The sequence below is a fragment of the Coenobita brevimanus genome, chromosome 116 (genome assembly GCF_032717465.1).
Source record: "Coenobita brevimanus isolate Jiangsu-jjx chromosome 116, ASM3271746v2, whole genome shotgun sequence".
Lineage (NCBI taxonomy): Eukaryota > Metazoa > Arthropoda > Malacostraca > Decapoda > Coenobitidae > Coenobita > Coenobita brevimanus.
In genome coordinates, this window is record NC_137069.1 from 42,978,469 (window position 1) to 42,986,692 (window position 8,224).

At 42.2% G+C, this 8,224-nt stretch overlaps 1 non-coding gene across 1 annotated transcript; it reads left to right on the forward strand.

The window, feature by feature from the left end:
* The first annotated feature begins 1,043 nt into the window (after positions 1–1,043).
* LOC145418835 (5S ribosomal RNA) lies at positions 1,044–1,162 on the forward strand. Its single transcript, XR_013900740.1, has one exon. It is a non-coding gene; the product is annotated as a 5S ribosomal RNA (ribosomal RNA).
* Positions 1,163–8,224: the final 7,062 nt, after the last annotated feature.

Consider the following 8,224-nt stretch of genomic DNA (forward strand, 5'->3'; position numbering starts at 1 on the left):
TGCATGACCATGGTGGAGGCGACGAGTGCGGTGTTTCAGTATGGCGGCCAAAGTCACACACTGGCTGCAGAGATAGCCCCTCCATATTATACAGCTCAGTGTTTCAGTTGCTCATCACTGCTTTCTGTTCCAGTGCGTCTGTATCTACCATCCTAATTTCTTTGGTCTTTGTTTTAGTCTTTACCTGAGTCACTAAATTACACCCTTCTGCCCTGACTTATATTCTAGCTTCTGGCCTTTACTTGTACTCTTTAACTTGTAGTGCCATACATTTGATATTCATGTATGTGTTTAGTAGTACTGTAATTTTAAGTTAGATAGGGCGTAACCTGAATATTAGTTTATAAGTTCCTACTCTAAGTAGTATTTCATATGTTAATGATTAATGTAGGGTTAACTATTTTTACATGTATGTATCTCTGTATCTATGCAGTGGGTGATGTAATAGTGGATGTTGAGCTATGGGAATTCCCCGTCTCGTTGAGTAACGAATAACATGCGCGCAACTTTTCTTGTCGTTGCCGGGCGCCGAGTTTAAACTTTAAACAGAATAATGATGAATATACAATTCTTTCTGTAACCTAGTTGTGAAATGTTTGCTAATGAAGCTGCTAGAATACAAGTATGTAAGATTAGCAGTCCAAAAGGCCTAAATAATGTCATTTGTGAGGATTTAAAGTCCCGTTTATCTTGGCCGTCACTAGATGGCATGGGCTGCTCTCAGATTCAAATTGAGATAGTGATAGAATCAGTATCTAAATTAAGTAAGGAATAAATCCCAAATTTTCCCCAATTCAATCAAAAGTCCTGGCGTCATGGGTACACTGCTAAATAAATTGTAAAGAGAATTGAAACCCACCATATTTCAAAAACACCACCTCATTTGATTTAGCAGTTGGCGTCGCTAGCGCCCGACGAGCTCACTCGAGCCTCAGATGTCGTATCTAATGGACGTTCGTTCAGGTGAGCCGTCCACATTTCTTCTTTCTCCCCCTCTTTTTCTTTGTTTAATCCTTACTTATTATGGACTATATGAAGTACGAGCCAACGGCCATGCCACGTTGAGTACACCGCTTCCCGTCCGATCAGCGAAGTTAAGCAACGTTGGGTCTGGTTAGTACTTGGATGGGTGACCGCCTGGGAACACCAGATGCTGTTGGCATCCCTACGTGTCAAGTGGGGTTGGTGGAGGATTAGTGCCCCTCCCTGTAAAACAATTAACTCTAAGCCCTTGACCACCCCGTTTGGGATACATGGCGTCTGGCAATGGATGGATTGGATGGATGAAGTAATATTGTTGAGAGTTTAACGTAGTCACTCGAGCCCCAGGTGTCGTATCTAATGGACGTTCGTTCAGTCCCCAGACACCGGCGACGTCAAAGTGTGCACGAGGCCTTCTCGTGGTATTGCCCGTAGACTCTTACATACACACTTACACTACCCACGAGTTATTTTACAAACCAAAACTAGTTGATTTGGTATTAAGGATCCTATCAAGTGAACTTCTTTTTTTTGTAGATAAGGAATAGAAATTTAAAAGTGTTATGATTTTGTAACGGAAAGGTGAAATTCAAATTCAGTAACCGTCCTCTTTCTTTAATATTAATGTGTTAGAAAAATCAGGAGCGTGTAAAGGAACTTAGTAATTGTGAGCATTAATGTGATATTTTGAATTGTACTTCGAGGCTAAACAAGCCCGAATGATTGGGTATTCTTGGTAATTATATTTCTTTTTTTTTAATTATTCCTCGAGGCTAGGCAAGCCCGAGAGATTATGCATTTCTAGTAACTATATAACATTGTCGATCATGAACTGTAAATAATACTGACTTGATGTGGGAATCGAGAAAATTACATGAGGAGAATATATTAAATGGGTGAAAGATGAACACAGATAATCATTCTTATTGGTTCGAGGCTATGCCAGCCCGAACAGACAATTCATGCCCGTAAAAAGGTCCCGGTCTTGAGGCTATTGTTGAGCCCAAGAGTAACGGTCAAAAGGAAAGTAAAGAACAACAACTCCATACCTCGTGTGTATCAAATTGTTTATGTCTGGTAATTATGTTAGAGGAATGACCACCCAAAAACCTTGGTAACATATACATTCTTCTCTCATACTAAAAAGGGCCATGTAATTAAAAAAATGTTTTGTGGAAATTAACAGAATTATTAAAGTAGAGTAAAAATATATATCATTTTCTTTTCTTTATTAGTGTACCTAATCAAGGAAATTATATCCTTCACTCCCCTTCCAATTCAAGATACCTTCGCTGAGGGAACGACGACCACCCGTGGTACTGATTAAATCTAAACTCGGCCAAAAACTTCAAACGCTACCACAATTCTTTCTTTGCATAAATATTTACTATAAACTGTTATACTAAGTCGAGTACCACTTGTATACCCATGGATGAATTGATCCGTACCCACAAAAGGTAAGAATATAAATACCACTATCATTACACTGGTGAATACCGGTGGGATAAAAAATTCTTATCGTTACAAATTTAACTGTTTCCTTCAGTTTATGTTTCAGTCTTTGTTTCAGTATTTGCACCTGCCTTTGCCTTAGTCTGCCTCAGTCTTTTAAGTCTTTGTCTCAGTCTTTGTTTCAGTCTTATGTTTCAGTCTTTGCCACAGTCTTTCCCTCAGTTGTTGCCTCAGTCTTTGTTTCAGTCTTTGTTTCAATCTTTTCCTTAGTCTTTGTCTCAGTCTTTTCCTCAGTTGTTGCCTCTGTCTGTTTCAGTCTTTGTTTCAGTCTTTGCCACAGTCGTTGCCTTAGTCTTTGTTTCAGTTTATGTTTCAGTTTTTGTTTCAATCTTTGCCTCAGTCCTTGTTTCAATCTTTGCTTCAGTCTTTGCTTCAGTCTTTCCTCAGTCTGTGCATCAGTCTTTGCTTTAGTCTTTGCTTCAGTTACTTTAGAATTTTCTTCAGTCTTTGTTTCGCTCTGCTTCAGTCTTTGCTTCAGTTTGTTAAGTTTTTGCTTGAGTTTTTGTTTCAGTCATTGCTTCAGTTGTTGCTTCAGTCGTTGCTTCACTCATTGCCTCAGTCTTTGGTTCAGTTGTTGCTTCAGTCATTGTTTCAGCCTTTGCCTCAGTCTTTGCTTCAGTCTTTCTTCAGTCATTGCTATAGTCTTTGCTTCAGTCTTTGTTTTAACCTTTGTTTCAGTTTGTTTTTACCTTTGCCTCAGTCTTTGCTTGTGTTTGTTTTTGCATCAGTCTTTTCCTCAGTCTTTGTTTTTCCTTCAGTCTTTTGCTCAGTCTTTATTTCAGTCGTTGCCTCAGTCATTACTTCAGTCTTTGTATCAGTCTTTGTTTTAGTCTTTGATTCAGTCTTTCCTTCAGTGTTTGCTTCAGTCCTTGCCCCTGTCTTTGCTTCACTCCCACGTCAGTTTTCCCTCACGTACGCCTTCAACCTTCGTCAGTAAGTAGCTCCTCTCCTAGCCTCAGTCTTTCCTTCAGTCTTTGCCTCAAACTTTGCTTCAGTCCTTCCTTAAGTCTTTGCTTCAGTCTTTGCTTCAGTTACTTCAGTCCTTACTTCAGTCATTGCTTCACTCACACATCACTGTTTTCCCTCCCGCACGCCTTCAACCTTCGTCAGTAAGCAGCTCCTCTCACAGCCTCGGGTTCCCCACAGCAATGCCTCTGCTAATGGCCGCTTCCTCACGCTGGCAACTTCATTTCCTCCTCCGTTTGTTTTATGGGTGTGGGTGGGGGTGGGGGTGTGTAGGTATGGGGATGTGGGGATTGGGAGGTGTGTGGCGGGGGGGATGAGTGGGTGGATGGGTAAAGGTGTGTGTGTGTGTGTGTATGTGTGTGTGTGTGTATGTGTGTGTGTGTGTGTGTGTGTGTGTGTGTGTGAGAGAGAGAGAGAGAGAGAGAGAGAGAATGTATATGGGTGAGAAAGTGGATGTGGGTGTATGAATGGGTGGGGTTGTGGGTGTGAATGGGGATTTGTGTGTTTAATAATAATAATAATAATAATAATAATAATAATAATAATTGGTTTATTGGGTTAGCAGTGATACCCTGACAATGTACATGGGGTTCATTTAACATAGTTTATGCTAAATCTAGGACTAGACTGAGTTAATCATGTGCACGATGGATGGAATGGCGCTGTTCTTGTACCGGTCAGTCCTCGGCGCTCTGATCGGCACAAGCTTGTTAATGTGCCTTGTAGCGCAGCGTGGTGGGGGAGCGTCAGGTGGGAGGAAGTGTCGGTGACGAGGGTGACATAATAGCCCCCTCCCAAACTTCCCTAGTGCCTCCCGATGCCTCTCGGAAAGCCTTGGCAGACTCAGGGTAGTCAGGGCGTTGTCGTAGCCGTCATAGGCAGGGTCCAGGATGATCTTGCACTCCCTTTTCTGTGTCCTCTCGAGCTGCTGTTGTTGTGTGAGGGTGAGCGAGGAGGACCATGCTGGGGAGGCGTACAGAAGGGTAGGGAGTATGAAGGTGGTATAAACTCCACGTAGCTCCTTCGCTGGCGTTCCCAGTGACTTGAGTCAACGCAGCATGTACAGCTTATATGAGGCTGTCCTCACTATGTTAATGTGTTGCTTCCAGCTCAGCCGGTCATCCACCGTTTGTGCGTTTGTGTGTGTGTGTGTGTGTGTAATTCACCGGGTCGGTCAGGATCACTTGATGGTCGTGATGGACAGCTTTTACCCTCCCGGAAGGGAGCTGAGAGCTCATATAGTCCGATCTAAGGGCAAGGCTGTGACCTTCACACACGCACACACCCGTCTTCTTGCTCAAGGGGGACAGTAACCACCCGCTTCGTCAGTGAAACTTTTCGCAACCTGAGCGAGGCGCGAACTCCCGTCCACCAGTTGGCAAGTGGAAACGTTACCACTGCACCAGCGAGCGGTTTGTGTGTGTGTGTGTGTGTGTGTGTGTGTGTGTGTGTGTGTGTTTACCTTTCTACCTTTTTATCTTCCACTCTGTTATCTATCTTTCTGTCTATTACTGTCATATCTGTTATCAAAGGCAAGGTAAACAATTAAAAACCTCATTCCCAGTATCATTTTCTTTATAACACAATATATTCACATTAAAGGGAATAATATTTTAAAATCTCATACTTCTTTCCACACGAACACGCATTTGATCTTTAATATAATAACACGTTTAATTTTGAAATAACGGTATAACTTGATTTTTTAGTAAATTTATTGGTAGATATTTGAGCTTTATTAATCTGCATAGAGACAGCTTAGAAGGAAGGTTATAGGCTAGTCTTGGTATTTTAATATTTTATAGAGACATTTGTTTAGGTGGTAGGTGGTGGCGACCATCATCCACTCATTTGATGTAGTGCTACCTCTTCCTTAACCTTCATCATTCTTCTGTGTTTGCCCTCTTCTCTTCCTATTTCTCATCATCATCCTTTCACTTGATGTAGTGCTTCCCACTTCTTCCTTCACCTTTTTAATTCTTCTTCTGCGTCTGCCCTCCTCTCTCCCAATTTCTCCCATCTGTCCTGTCACTTTCTATTACTCTTCCTCCTTTTTCAAGTGGCTTACATTGAGTGACAAGCCTAATCGTTTCCTGTAAGCCAGGAAACCATTTACAGCATTGGGTGTTAACCATATAACCAACCCATTCGTGTTCCCTATGTGTCAACAAGTGGGCTGGGAAGGATTAGTGCCCCTCCCCGTAAAACAACTAACTCAAAGACAGTCACCCCGTAAGGGCTTATGGCGTCTGGCTGTATATAGATAGATGGTCAGGTAGTTCCAGTGAACCACTTACTTTGAAAAAATGTAATTGGTACTTCATCTCGATGTTCCTCTATATTTGCAAACTCTGTATTGATATAACATAATTCTTTTTATATTAAACGAACAAAATAAATAGAGGTTGTGCTACAAGGACATTGCAAAATGAGAGAGAGAGAGAGAGAGAGAGAGAGAGAGAGAGAGAGAGAGAGAGAGAGAGACAGACAGACAGACAGACAGACAGATAGACAGAGACAGACAGACAGACAGAAAAAAAAACACTAAAAATTAATGCCGAGAGTGATTTTTGCACCTACCTGTATTAATTCATAGACATTATCCTACTCAGGTACCCATCTCAAAAACAAAAAACAAAAAAAAAGGAAATAGTGAATGGAAGGGATGAAAAGTCTACGAAGAGAGAGAGAGAGAGAGAGAGAGAGAGAGAGAGAGAGAGAGAGAGAGAGAGAGAGAGGAAAGGAGGGAAGGAGAGGGGAGGGGATGGGAAGGGGAAGGGGAAGGGAAGGGAGTGGAACAGTAAGGCAGGGCAGGGTAAGGCAGGGTAGTATATGGCAAGACAGGATAAATTAGGATAGGGTGAGGCAGCAGAGGTGGATCCAGGAGTTTTCAGTCGGGGGGTCTGAACGACCAAAGACTTGACACGACAAATTGCATTATTAAAAATTCCTGGTTAGTCCCCAATATCTGTTCTATTTATGCTCAACTTGTTGTTGCGAATTTTATGGAAATTCAATCAGTCTAAATACCAGTATTATCAGCAACCCAAGGGTACTGCCTGAAGACCTTGTTTCATCATTCAGCATTATTATTTTTCTCGTTGTGGGGCAGCTGGTGTATTTAAGATTTGTTAAATAACATGAATATTCTGATCACATTCAGTCAATTGAAGAAGAAAATGGCTAAGTCACAGAACAGCCTACTGAAGGGTTTTATTGGCAAATTCAATTTATTGCGCAAACATTTTCATTCTTGAATAACTTCAGAATAAAATCTTGAAACAGGAGTCAAAAACTGCCTGTACAGGCATATTTAAATGCACCATGTTTAATTGTTTATGATATGTTATCCTTCCAGTACTCTGCATCTGAATATATAACAGCTATATATATTTGCAACGTTTACAACACTTAATATTTTTTTTACAGAAAGAATCACAATTTCAGAGAAAATGCTATTACCAACATAAACTGATGAACAACATATATGTTTTCAAAATATCAGAATCTTGAAGTACTAGAACAGAGTACAAACCACAAACTTATTCTTATTTGCAGCTAACTTAACAGTTTATTGAAATCTCAGGGACTCTTAAATTACAATACAAAATCAAGACGCTTTTCCTTTTTACTTGCAAACCTGTCAATCACTTCCTAAATGTTTATTTCAATTTCAGGGTAAATATATATGAAAGCCAACCCTTTCAGCCGATCATCATTCATCCTGTTGCGATGTAGTTCTTTAGAATCATCAAGGCCCTGAAGGTTCTGTCAGCAGAGCAGGTGGTGATAGGAACAGTACAGAAGATGATGAGAAGATTCTTGATATGCCCCAGCCTTTCAGGGATGATATCAAGAACCTGCAATGGTGTTGTTGGAAGCTTTTCAAGTCCAGAGTAGAACTCCTTCCACAGCATGTATTGCAGATTGATTTCATCTGGATATCCCAGCAAGGTGCTGTACAGCTGCACTCAGTTTTTTACATCATTTCATTCAAAATGTGGCAAATGCGCTGGAATGAATACCACCACCTTGCTGACAAGAATGCTGTGAGATGTAAAGCAACTTTCAATAGCTTCAGTCACTTTATCCAGGTAGGGGTACCACACAGCTCACCTGAAATAATCATCTGCATTAGCAGCAGGTATATTATTTCGACCTCTCTGACGAGCTGTGAGTTTAGGGCCAAATTCTGTGTAGCAGTGTAGGGACCATACTCTGCATCCTTCCATCCATCTGTGTCTCTGCAGGATTGTAGTGTTTCACAAAAGTGACACCTTCAGCTACATCCACCAGGTCTCTCTCTCTCTCTCTCTCTCTCTCTCTCTCTCTCTCTCTCTCTGGCCGGTGGTGGGGGGCGCGGTAGCACAGTGGTAGCGCGCTGAGCTTGTGATCGGGAAGTCGCAAGTTCGAGCCTCGCCCGGGCTACCGTTGCCGGGAGGAGTAGCTCCCTCCTGTAACCCCAGCGGGGCTATATGGCCTTAGTTGCCTAGCTCGGGGAATTCACTTCTCCATTTTTTCTGGCCGGTGGAGGGGGATGCATCCCCCATCCCCCCCCTCGGATCCATCCCTGTAAGGCAGGTAGGGTGTGGTAGGACAGGATGAGGCACAGTAGGGCGAGGCAGAACAGGGCGAGGCAGGGTTGCATGTTGCATGGCACAATAAGGTAAGGTAAGGCGAAGCACGGTAAGTGAGCCAGAGTAGGGGAAAGAAGGGTAGAGTGAGATAAGAGTGAGGGAGGGCAGGGTAAGGCAGGGCAGGGTAA